The following is a 13,808-nucleotide window of genomic DNA, read 5'->3' on the forward strand; positions in this document are numbered from 1 at the left end:
ATGTATACATAATATTTAAATCATGAGTAATGTTGATAATGCCATTTATCATGTTTTAAATATGGTTCACACAAATGTTGTCACCTTACATATTTACATCTCTCATATAGAGTGACCATATGCAGCTTTTTTGGTTAGAATCCACATCCAAAGACTCATGGCAGTATGTTATGTGACAGGTCAAAGCAAAATTAAACAAAAAAATCCCCAAACCTGTGAATTTAATTTGAAACTGTATATGGTATTATATATTTGCTGGGAATTTGACATTTGGAGAAGAAAATACAGTTGGCCCTTTGTATCTGCATTTCCACGGATTCAATCAAAAGATGGAAAATATTTGGAAAAAAATTCCGTGAAGTAAAACTTGAATTTTCCACTCATCTTCAATTATTTACATAGCACTTTAATTATATTTGGGCTTCCCTGGTGGCTCAGACAGTGAAGAATCTGTCTGTAAAGCAGGAGACACAGGTTCGATCCCTGGGTCCAAAAGATCCCCTGGAGAAGGAAATGGCCACCCATTCCAGTATGCTTGCCTGGAGAATCCCATGGACAGAGGAGCCTGGCAGGGTACAGTCCATGGGATCACAAACAGTTGGATATGACTAAGTATCTGACACTGCTACTATAGTAAGGATTGCTAAAGTTGTTATCAGGCACTTAGAGCTTGAGAAACCAACATGTATGAACTGCACAAGAACATTTATGGAGCCCTGTGTGAAAGTTTAATGGATGGCTTTTTGACCTCAGAGGGCCAAAGGCTCCACCCTTGCTGGGGTCCAGCCCCGGCTGATCCAGGGTATTCGAAGGAGAGACGGCTTCAGCGACCTATTCAAATGTTAATTACAGATATAAAGAGTAATAGAATGAGGATAGTTCAGTAGGAAAATTCAGTGGAGAAAAGAAGCTGAGTAGCTTGGTTTATGCGGAAAATCAATATAACCTGTGACACCAGGTTAGCTCTGACCACGGAGGCCGCAGGCGCCCTCTCGAATAGCGGAAGGTGCCCCACCTTAGACACCTTCTTGAGTGGGTCTTACAAGCCCAGGCAAATAAATGGTCGCAGAGGATTTCCGCGCTCCAGATGGAGACTCAGCTGGAAATTGAGGGGAAGAATGACATGGGGAGACCAAGCTTTGGTGAGCAAGGCCCGTAGCTTTATTTTCAACAGGGGCTTATATACCCTAAGTTACACATAGAGGATAATAGGGGATGCAAAGTCAGCAGTCTTTGATCCTTATCAAAAACCAGGGTTTCTTTCCTGCAAATTTATCGTATACAAATGGTTTAGGTGATTTACATCATCTTCTGGCCAGAAGGCCTATTAACATTTTATGACTCTTGACAAAGACTTATCAACAAAGACTTATTTTCTCTAAGAGCAATTATTTTAAGGTTTGGCGCCATCTTCTGAAGGTGTTAGATAAAATTGCATTCCTATAGGGCGGATGTGCAATGGGTTTACAACAAAGGAAAGAATTTATTACCTTAAGGGTCTAAAGTTGCTAACACTAAGGCCACTACTTATTTTTTCTACATACCAACTATATTAATTAATACACATTCAAGGATACAACACAGGGGATGTGAAAACTTGGCAGCAAGCATTGGCTCATCAATGAAATCTTTTACTAGTTTTATTCTGACAGTTTCTAACTCTCTGAGAGGCTCTAAGCTATTTGAATATCTTAAGCTTCCCATGCCTCTCGAGGCTGGTAGACTGTAAACAATCATATGCATAGCTGTAGGAGTCTGGGTAAATTTGTCAGGCGAGTTAGAGAGCTATCTGAGGGGTTTGGATTTAAACACTCTTAATTGCCCAGGAACTTTATTAATTGGAGCTGTAAGTTAACTCTTTGACAGAGACAGCGAGATGGTGGTGGGGGACAGCCCCCAGTAAAGTCAGAGGTGAGAGCACAAAGCAATAAAGGAGGCAGACTCTGTTTTTTTGGGGGGGTAGATGCTCGAGAATATCCAGGGGGACTCCTGAGGCTCGATCCTGCCTTTGCATATGCCGGGCCTCCTTCCTCATGACCTTTGTCACGAGTGGAATGCCTCACTGGCTCCCGGCACACCCTCATAACACACTTTTTTTTTTTTTTAATCTTGCATCCTATGAAGAGCCATGGAGTTTGATCATGCTTGCACAGCCCATCTAGCACCTCACCTTTCATACTTTCTGTCACCATTTCCCTGTCTCAGATCATATTATCTTATCAACAGCCTGAACCTGATTTTCAGGAAGGTGCATTTGGGATTTGTTTGTGTCTTCTCCCTTGGCTTCCTCCTTAATGAAACTTCATTGCAAACCTCAGTGTTCAGGCATTTGACTTGCTTTGCTTTAGGCAAACAAAACTGTCTTGGTAACAATTTCAGGCTAATCTCATTTCTAGGAAAAGGAGTTTGTCAAGGCTGTATATTGTCACCCTGCTTATTTAACTTATATGCAGAGTTCATCATGAGAAATGCTGGACTGGAAGAAGCACAAGCTGGAATCAAGATTGTTGGGAGAAATATCAATAACCTCAGATATGCAGATGATACCACCCTTATGGCAGAAAGTGAAGAGGAACTCAAAAGCCTCTTGATGAAAGTGAAAGAGGAGAGTGAAAAAGTTGGTTTAAAGCTCAACATTCAGAAAACTAAGATCATGACATCCAGTCCCATCACTTCATGGGAAATAGATGGGGAAACAGTGGAAACAGTGTCAGACTTTATTTTTCTGGGCTCCAAAATCACTGCAGATGGTGATTGTAGCCATGAAATTAAAAGATGTTTACTCCTTGGAAAGTTATGACCAACCTAGACAGCATATTCAAAAGCAAAGACATTACTTTTCCAACAAAGGTCTGTCTAGTCAAGGCTATGGTTTTTCCAGTGGTCACGTACAGATGTGAGGGTTGGACTGTAAAGAAAGCTGAGCACCGAAGAATTGATGCTTTTGAACTGTGGTGTTGGAGAAGACTCTTGAAAGTCCCTTGGGAAAAAAAAAAAAAAAAGAAAGTCCCTTGGACTGCAAGGAGATCCAATCAGTTCATCCTAAACGAGATCAGCCCTGGGTGTTCATTGGAAGGACTGATGCTGAAGCTGAAACTCCAATACTTTGGCCACCTGATGCAAAGGGCTGACTCATTTGAAAAGACCCTTATTCTGGGAAAGATTGAGGGCAGGAGGAGAAGGGGATGACAGAGGATGAGATGGTTGGATGGCATCAGTGACTCGATGGAGATGGGTTTGGGTGGACTCCAGGAAGTTGTTGATGGACAGGGAGGCCTGGCGTGCTGCGGTTCATGGGGTCGCAAAGAGTCGGACATGACTGAGCGAATGAACTGAAAACAGTTGAGAATTGATTAGTTCACAGTTTTTTTTAACCTTTATTGTAAATGGCTAGTTCATGTTTTTCCCTAACATGTAGCAAAGCTAAGAGTTAGATACGACTTAGTATGCATGCACATATGGCCCAAGCAGCAGGGCCCTTTGCAATTCTAGGCACCATTCAAACTGGCACCATTTCTGTCATTTGGTGTAAATGTTACAAAGAGCAAAATGTTATTACCATGGGAGCATATGCAGCCTCCAGAATCTGAAGCACTGTATCATCCATTGATGTACTTCTATCTTCATAGTGAAAATTGTCCTTTGAGGTTATGCCGTACAATGTATTAAACTCCTAAACATGTCACTAAAATGACAGTCTCTTGAATCTTCATGTGCTTTAAACTCTCAATCCTGGTGTACTTCTAATATATTTCCAACTTCCAGTTTGTCTGGGTCAATATATCATCAATATAGTCAATGGCACCCCACTCCAGTACTCTTGCCTAGAAAATCCCATGGATGGAGGAGCCTAGTAGGCTGCAGTCCATGGGGTCACTAAGAGTCAGACACAACTGAGCGACTTCACTTTCACTTTCATGCATTGGAGAAGGAAATGGCAACCCACTCCAGTGTTCTTGCCTGGAGAATCCCAGGGACGGGGGAGCCTGGTGGGCTGCTGTCTATGGGGTAGCACAGAGTCAGACACGACTGAAGTGACTTAACAGTATAAAAAACTAATGAAATGTTCTGCAGAATATCCAGATGTACCAGTCCTTTCAGGCTATTTTGACAGAAGGTAGAACGAGCTAGCCCCATGAAGACAATCATATACATGGATAGCCTTGTCCCAGGCCTTTGTACCTGAAGTGGTAATAACCAGTTTAACAAAGAACCTCATCTAATACTGAATTAAGTTTAAGTAATCCTCTTTTTCCAGGAACTTTCTTCAGAAACCTGGATTTCTATAGACCAGATCAATGGTTTAAGGAAAAAAATGTTGGAAAGATGTATTTAAAAATTGTTTTATTTTTTTATTTAAATTTATTTATTTTAATTGGAGGCTAATTACTTTACAATATTGTATTGGTTTTGCCATACATCAACATGAATCCACCATGGGTGTACACATGTTCCCCATCCTGAGTCCCCCTCCCACCTCCCTCCCTGTACCATCCCTCTGGGTCATCCCAGTGCACCGACCCCAAGCATCCTGTATCCTGAATTGAACCTGGACTGGCGATTCATTTCTTATATGATATTATACATGTTTCAATGCCATTCTCCCAAATCATAGTGGTATACTTGCTTGCCATTTCTTTTAAGGATGTAATAGTTGATTTCTACATTGGCCATTAGAGATGAGCTTTAGAAACTTCCCTTTTGTCACTTCCGTGATGATAGTTCCTACCTAAGTTAAGAAAATGGTATGAGGGTTCTGCCAATGACCATTTTCTTTGCATTTATATAGTCAGGGGTTTCCTGGTAGCTCAGGTGGTAAAGAACCTGCCTGCAATGCAGGAGACCTAGGTTCAATCCTGGGTTGGGAAGATCTCTTAGAGGAGGAAGTGGCAACCCATTCCAGTATTCTTGACTGAAAAATTCCATGGACAGAGAATCCTGGCAGGCTACAGTCCTTGGAATCACAGAGTCAGACACAACTGAGCAACTAACATACAGTCAGGACCAGTGACTTAACCACTGGTTTGGCCCAAGGACACTGAATCTGTTAGGACTCAGTGTTACCTGGCCCAACATGGAACCTAACATAACAGTGATTATTCTTTGTATCCATATCTCTAGATATCAATGTTGTGAGGCCCAGAAGGCATCTCTAGTAGTTTTAAAGAAGGCCCTTATCCCCTACAGAAAAAGCAGAGGCCAAGAAGCTAGCTTAGAGACAAAAGTTCAAAACACACTGCATGCTTAACTAAAGCATGTCTATGCTAATGTCAAGGCTCTGTCTGGAAAAACATGGAGCCCTGAAGCATCAGATTGAGACACCTGTATGGGTCCTTAAATGATTTTAGCTATTCAAACTTCCTTGAGCCTTGTGAACCAAGGAGGAATTGGCTCTCAAACATGTACCTCACTAATTTATTTCTTTATGACAGAAATAATCTCTACAGATATGATGCTCAGATTTCTTTCAAGAGAATTTTGTACAAGGAAATTAAATGGTGGGGACCCCCTCCAGCTGGTGCCCTGCCTGAGTGCAGGATCCATGCAGGCAACAATCTTCTTGGGATACTCCCAGCTAAGAACTGAGCATGGCATGCTTGTAGGAACATTACCATTCACCTCTGGTGCAGAACTCTTACAGGAGAATTTGAGAAAGTTTTGGCCAGTCAGTGGGGAGCCCCAGTCAGCATTGCAATGCAGTGTGCCTCCTCCTACCCAGTTCTCCTATTTCGGATGTCAGGTCTGCATTGCCTTTCAAAGTCTTTCCTCACCCGCTCCTGCTCTCGTCTTCCTCTTACCCTTACAGCTTTTTCCCAAAGTGATTCCATCAGATGCCTGCTTCATGGAGGATCTGAACCCACAAACTCCCTCTAATCCTATGGATGCTGACTTTGACATATCTTCTCAGATGATTTTTAACTTTGTAGGTGAGAGGTCTTGCTACCTGCTTTAGGTAAAGCTCAGGCTTGCTGACTTGGGAACACTGGTCAGTTCACACATTAGCTACACTCAGTTCCTCTGCTTCATCCCATCTAAGCCTCACAGGGCAAGTAGAAGGAGATCAAGGGCCATTTCTGCATACCACCAAAGTGCTATTACCCTGATGGTTCCAAAGATATTCTCAGAGACTATTGATTTCCTACAATGTCTCTCTCAGTGATTCGAGTCAGAACAGTATAAGAAATAGGCAAACTAATTTGAGTGATCACAGTGTCATACTTAAAAGCAGCTGATATATAGCCATAGACTAGGCATTCAAGGATGAATGGCTCATAACTTGTATGATCTATGGGAATAAACCAGCTTCTTTCTCCAAGTCCAAGACTTTGATGACTAGAATCTTTTTGAAACAAAATAATTAGTGGATACTTCAGCAGAGTGGTATGAGAACCATCACCTCTGTACATAATTCTCTTGAATCCAACAGACTACTTCAGAGAGGAAATTGATGGGGGTCCAGCTGCTGCTGAGTTCCATCTCTACACTAGAAGCCATGCCTGCTAAGGGCTGCTGCCCTGTAACGACAGGGCTAGGCTACTAAGGCTCTCCCTTAGGGAGATTCAGGGACCCTACTAGGAGGAGTAAGCCAAGAAAGCAGTCTCTAAGGCTAGAGTTTCCAATTGGATCACTTACCAACTTGTTGGCAATGTCCTAATTGCTTTCCTTTAGGTGGACAAAAGATATAGGAACATTGTCCACCAGTGGCTAACTCTTACTCTGGCAAATTGGGAGAATGTGTGAGAAGAGAGTACACTAAATGTTCCTATGTATCATACATCTTGCATGGAATCATATCTAGACTCCTAATCATTAACCAAAGTCCTGAGGGCCCCTTTATTGTCTTGCCTCACTATTATGATACTAGTCTTCTCCCTTTAAGGTTCAGTGATTAAACCTGGGAACAACAATTCTAACCCATCTAGGATATACTGCAGCCCCCTGAAAATCTCAGCCTGCCCACAAACTAGATTTGAATCAAGCTTGTTATCTCTTCAATTCAGATTTCAACTTTGCCACTAGAAGGACCAGAAAAAGGACTATTAAACATGAGTCCAGGACAAACCCCAGATTCAATCCAGGTCTTTTCCCTGAAGGCCACTCTTGATACTTCAAATTCTCAGGTTGTTGGGTAGCTTCAGGCTTCGAAGTGAATGGACAAGGCCACCACACTATGGGTTGCTTTTTGTTCCTTCTTTAAGACCAGCATTTATTGGTATTTAATATTTTAATATCTAAGATTGAGATACATAGCAGGATATATAATACAATGTACAATGTTTGTTTTAGATAACTTAGAATATGCTCAGCATAAGCTTAAAGTGCAAGACATTGCACAGAGCTCAAAAATCATTGTTGAGATCTACTAGTGGTTTCAGTTCCAGTGACATTCCTGAAGGCTACAAATGTTCCGTCCTCCTGCTTTCTGCAGATGCCTTTTCAAATTCACTGAGACTCATCTATGGGTAATTTTTGCCCTGCTAATAAACACTGGCCTGGGTGAGAATTTCTCAAAGGTGCCCTGAACTGAGATTCCCATTCAATACTTCTCTCACATTCTCCTAGCCATTGAGAACACAGCAGCCCGGCCACTCCTGTGATTCAGGATTTGATTCGGGGCAGCCATAGACTGCAGTTTGCAGTATGCAGAACAGGAGAAATAAGTACCTATTTTATACAACACTGAAGGCACATGCCTCCCTGATGTAGGTACTGATGATTCATCCCAGCATGTTTTCTGATGCCTAGAAAAGTATTGGATGTGTCCCAACATACTAATAAGTCAACTACCAATGGCCCATGAGATGAAGTATGCTTCCCCTTCTCTTGCCTTAAAAATCACGTAAGTGGTTGTACCTTTATTCCAAACCTTTTGTTCAGCCAATGCGGAGCCCCAAAGTCTCCTGTGCAATTTCAGGTATCAGACTTATAACGTATTCAAGTCTCCCCCACCTCCTCTTTTCTCTACTTCATGCATAATAGAAATGGCCAATACACAGCCATAGGTTTACCAGTTAAAGGATGACCCTATTTTCTAGACTGTATAATCTGTATTGTTTTTATAGTTGTAAGATGTGAAGTGCCTCAGAAAACGCTCCAAGGAGACTCAAGGAAACCTTAGAAAAATAGAAACTTAGGTAAAGGGAAAGAAAAGTAAAGGTGTATTTTGTCAGGAGTTCAGTGGGTCCTTAAGGCTGCATTTCTTCCCTCCACGCTACCCATTCCTTCCTCACTTTGCACTGTCAGCATTAAATTCTTGTCTCAGGCTCTGTTCCTGGAAGGGTCCAAATTAAGGCATTAAAAATCAGGTCAGTCAATATGATCATTTTTCTTGTAGGATGGGAGCTACAAACAAACATGGTAATGGTCTATTTTGTTTAGTAAAATAGACTTACCTTCTTCCACATGGATATTCTGGCTATAAGAACAAAATCAGCCTAGATCTGTCCCCAGATCATGAAAAGCCTTGCTATCAATGATCCAGACCTGGCCTAGAAAACAAGCTTTCAGATATGGGACCCACTCTAGATAAGCCAGAGAATGAATATCTATAGCCTTTAAAGGCTTACCAATTGGTGCACGTGATGCCAAAACTTCAGCCTCTGAAAGCATGGATTTGAATGGAGCTAATGTGTCTCATCACCAACTGGATGCACATGAATTTGAGTAAGCTCTGGGAATTGGTGATGGACAGGGAAGCCCGGCGTGCTGCAGTCTATGAGGTTGCAAAGAGTTGGACACAACTGAGTGACTGAACTGAACGTGTCTCCATTTTCAGTTGTGACCATGCAGATCACAACTTTGCTATGAACAGGACAAGACGAGGGATTATTGAACTTGAATCCAGGTCCAACCCCTGTCTCAATCCAGGTCTTTCTTTTCCCTAAGACCATCCGTGATCTCTGTGTGTCTCAGAACTACAGAGAGCATCTTCAGACTTCACATCACGAGGCTAGGTCACCATCAAGTAGGATGACCTTGGTGTCTCTTTAGACCAGCTGGTATTTTCTGTTTCTAGGGTATATGTATGTATACACACACACACCCCTCTGTAGATATCATGTAGAATTCTGTGATATATATCATGTAGAATTTAAGTTTTTAATAACCATACCTCAAGCTAACTTTTTAAAGCATATAGTACACGGTATTTCAGACAACAATGTTCCTTTTTAGAAGTACTAATAATTCTAGTCCCTATGACAGATTGCAAAATGGAACAAACTCATTTTCTCTTGAGGTTCCATTTGTGATAATCCTTCTACAGATGCCTAACACATTTTCCATTCTTTTACTTGCACCTGAACATCTATATATTCCTACAAAAAACTTCAAGTTCTAAAGCAAGTATGATGCCATTTGCTGTGTTTTCTCATTCCCTGGGTAGTGATGAGCATGGAAAGCATGTTGATATTGTGAATTGTGAAATGTGAATTGATTATATGACTTGGTGAACACAGTTCTGGCCCATTCATTCTGTTGCTCTTTGGCCTTTTGGAATTCTTAGAAGTTAAACAATGTGATAATTTACCATAAAGATTTATAATTTAGAGTTCATAATACAAATATGCCTTGATTTTAGAGAAAGTTCAAGCCTTCTCCAATACTATATGAAATTTAAAATCATACTATTCTGCCAAATCTAAGTATTCTTTGTAAATATAAAAGGTGGAAAATTTGTGCCATTGGTGATCTCTTCAAAATTGCTATCAAACTGAACTGGTTGCTCATAAGCAAACTTATTAATGTGGAAATTATCTTGAAAAATACTATAATTTCCCAACTTTAAACATGATGAACCTGATTTCATATGTATTATGAGGGCTATGCAGTCATATGTAGGATTAGACTCATTAAGGGCCAACAGGGCTCCCCTGGTGGCTCAGAGGTAAAGCCTCTGCCTGCAATGTGGGAGACCCACTCCAGTACTGCTGCCTGGAAAATTCTGTGGGTTACATCCATGGGGTCGCAAAGAGTCAGACAGGACTGAGCAACTTCACTTTCACTTTCTAAGGGCAAACAACATATCAAGTAGACCACTTACCCTTAAAAAGATACATATATAATGTAAACTAAGCTTTGGTTTTTTTGAATATCAGAATAATGTATATGAATATACTAGAGTATATTAAGAATCACATTTGGTTCTCAGTGGCCCCACAGTGAAGAAGGATATGAATGTTTTCTGCTTGTTTTACTGCTGTTGTATGTTACTTACATCTTTAGCATTTCTACAACATGGGATTTGTAAAGGTAGCTCTGAGATACAGCAAGAAAAATGTAAATGTAAATCTAGGAAAACATCTTACAGCATTGTTTGGACAAAAGTTGAAATTGCTCTAAGTGTCTAATCCTTTTTGACTTGTGGGATATAAGTTTTAAAAAGTTTTAGGAGTCTTCAGAACAGGAGAAGTAAATACTGTTTTATGCAAAACTGAAGCCACATGCCTCCCTTAAGCAGGTACTGATGATTCAGCCCAGCATGCTTTTCTGATGCTTAGAAAAATATTGGATTCTTCCCAACATACTAATACATCAGCTACCAATGCCCCATGAGATGAAGTATGCTTGCTCTTCTATTACCTTAAAAATCTAGTAAATGGTTGATTAAAGGTAGTACCTTTATTCCAAATTGTGGCATGCTTGGACATGTGTAGATGACCGACAGCTACCAGCAGCCGCACCTCAAGGATCTACTGCAACATTCAGGCCAAGGCCTTGTCCTCCCCTCGGTTGTTTGCAGTCTAAACCTTACTCCTGCCCAGCACAGAACTCTGTTCTAACTCTAAGACCTCCTATTGCCTGGTGAAAACTTTCTGAAAGGTGACACATAGTCAGAGTTTCTTCTTAGTCCTTCCTTCTTTGTCCCTTCACAGGGTCAGATGTTTATCCCTTTCTGATGGCTCTCTCATCTTTAGAGAAGGTCTCAGAAGACCTCTGTATCATCTGTAGACCAGAGGTGGTAGGTTAATAGGCAGGTGCTTTTCCTTTTGGTGTCAGAATTGATAATCCCAGGACAGGACTTTTTAGATTGGCAGTAGTAATAAAGAGAAAAAAGATGACTTCCAAGGGCCAGATTCTTCAAGGTCCCTTTCAGATACTCCTATACAATCCCCAGATTTTAGGGGTCCATATTTCCCTTTATTAGAGTCTGAAAAGATGACTCTGAGGTCACATCATCTCTTGCCCTGCCTAGATGTGACTGAACACATGACCAATTTACCCAACAGTCTTGTCTCAGTAGTCACCTAGATGACTATTAACTATTAATGACTATTATATATAGAATGTTATAGATGACTATTAATAGATTCAGTTAACAGTTTCTTTAGCAGTTGCTTCATACATCTGTATACTGAAAACTATACAGTTCTCAGATTTTGTGAAAAACCTGGAATTGCTATGTTAAAAAAAAAAAAAAACAAAAAAACACACCATTTCTGGAGGGAACTCAGAGTCAGTATAGTAATTCTAAGTTTTACGACCAAAATCCATCAGATGAATTTTGTAGGACTTCCTGGATACATGAATATAGTTATCAGAACCTGGATGAGGAACTCTCTGGTAATGTCTGGGGATAGTTCAATACCTCCTCAGATTCTTCCATCTTTGTCACCTTGACATGCAGCCTCATGCTCAAAAGGAGAGCCCAGATACTGCCCATCATCTCCAACATCCTTGGCCATGGCTTGTCCAAGATGAGGCCAAGCTTTGGCATGGTCCACATCACACTATTCCAGAAGATGAGGTGGCTCCAGGATTAGTCCCAGGCCTCACAGACCCAGAGAAAATATAGCACCTTCTCACCAAATTCAGACTCAAAAGAAGTGCTGTGAGGGGAGGTGTGAAGTTTAGCTGCCCTGTTATTCTGTTTCTGTTAAAAAGGTGTTTCAAAATGGTTTTAGCATAACTGGCAGATTTTCTCCAGATCATGTGGAGAAAAACAGAACCCAGTCTTCTATCACACCAATAAATTAAATAATTTGAGTAGTGATATAAGCTGAAATTTGAAAGTATTTTCATCCCTAATAATTCCTTAATTTACAAGGGAAATCACATTCATCATGTGCTAATCCCCAGGATGGGTTGATTGGTTTTATATTTAGAATTACCAACAAACCATTCATCCTTGATTCAGGCTCAGATTTCACCAAGGGAGATCAAGGAGGCTAATCCCATCAAAAAAGAATAAGGAGGCTAATCTGGTACTTTTTGCCAGAGCACGGGGATCTCTATAATGCAGATATGCTGCTGCTAAGTTGCTTCAGTCTTGTCCGACTCTGTGCGACCCCATAGATGGCAGCCCGCCAGGCTCCCCCGTCCCTGGGATTCTCCAGGCAAGAACACTGGAGTGGGTTGCCATTTCCTTCTCCAATGCATGAAAGTGAAAAGTGAAAGTGAAGTCGCTCAGTCGTGTCCAACTCTGAGCGATCCCATGGACTGCAGCCTTCCAGGCTCCTCCATCCATGGTATTTTTCAGGCAAGAGTACTGGAGTAGGGTGCCATTGCCTTCTCCGAATGCAGACATAAATGAAGCCAATAATTGTGGGGTCTGAGCATTTGTCCATCAGGACAGGTAAAGGAACACTCAGAGCCTGGAACTGTTGAAGGGGCAGGTACATGAATAAAGGGGGAGTCAGTCAAGATCTTCCTCAACAGATCAGAAGCCCTCTAAAGGATCACCACAGAGGAACACTTAGTATAAGTCATTATATATTTGCATGTTTTTCTCTGTTCTTATACTTATTGAGAAAAGTAAAAGTGTTTGGTAACATCAGAAGTCACAACCTAGAAGACTTGTCTAGTTGAGGGACAATGGAAGCTACAAATAGCTTGTTCCATCTTGGCACGAGCCTCAGGGTGGTCAAGGGAGCTGGATTTCTCAAATGTAAAGATGACAATATATATTTGATAGACAAAATAAACATTATAAAGTTTTGGTCAGGAAGTGACCAATTCCAAATTCCTGAAAATATATTTTTATGCTATATTGAAATTTTACCACCCATGGTGAGAAGAATCAATGACAGGAAACAGGACTGGTGGACGACTCCTCCTTCTTCCCATCCTCTGGGAACCCCCAATTCTGCTTCCATTTTAGGAAGATGCTAGCAGATCTGGCTCATGTCTACCTCCTCCACAAAGCCAAGTGTTTGCTCTTCCCCTCCTCCAAGTTTTGGGTCCAAGCACTTCAATGAATTCAAACTTGACCATGCCTGACACCTTTATCCTGTGCCATGTGTACTCTCTACTGTTCAGTATACATTGAACTTCTTAATGGCAGGGACTTCCGAGTCCGCCAAATGTCACCAGGACTTATTGATATGACACATAGGCACCCACTGATTGACTGAATATTCATCTTATACAACAGAACCTGAAAAATTAGGTCTAACCAAGTCTTTGCCATTTCCTTCCAGGATGTTACATTTGATTTTCTGTTTTGGCCAAAAGCTGACCATTTTGGTCTTCTCCATTTTGACAGTTCTTACTCACAAGCTAAAACAACCACTATTAGAAATGTATTGTATACCAAGTATTTTCATATTGATTATGCAGTCAGGTACCAGGGAAATGACCATTGGGGTGCTCTGTGGACAGTGTGGCTGGGCTAGGACTCCACTGATGATCTAGTCCAACACCATCTTTCAATTTATATTTTCTTTTACAGGAATGTCATGATTATGCTGTGCATCTCTAGATATCAATGTTGTGTTGGGACATGTGTCTCAGCTGCAAAATGTTTGGGAAAAAAATGTCAGTATTGGTGTCCCAGCTATGTAAGATTAGGTCCTTTGGGGAAGAAGCGG

Source organism: Bos grunniens, chromosome 3, assembly GCF_055505025.1.
Source record: "Bos grunniens cultivar Pamir isolate PY7600 chromosome 3, Bosgru_T2T1.0, whole genome shotgun sequence".
NCBI classification, from domain to species: domain Eukaryota; kingdom Metazoa; phylum Chordata; class Mammalia; order Artiodactyla; family Bovidae; genus Bos; species Bos grunniens.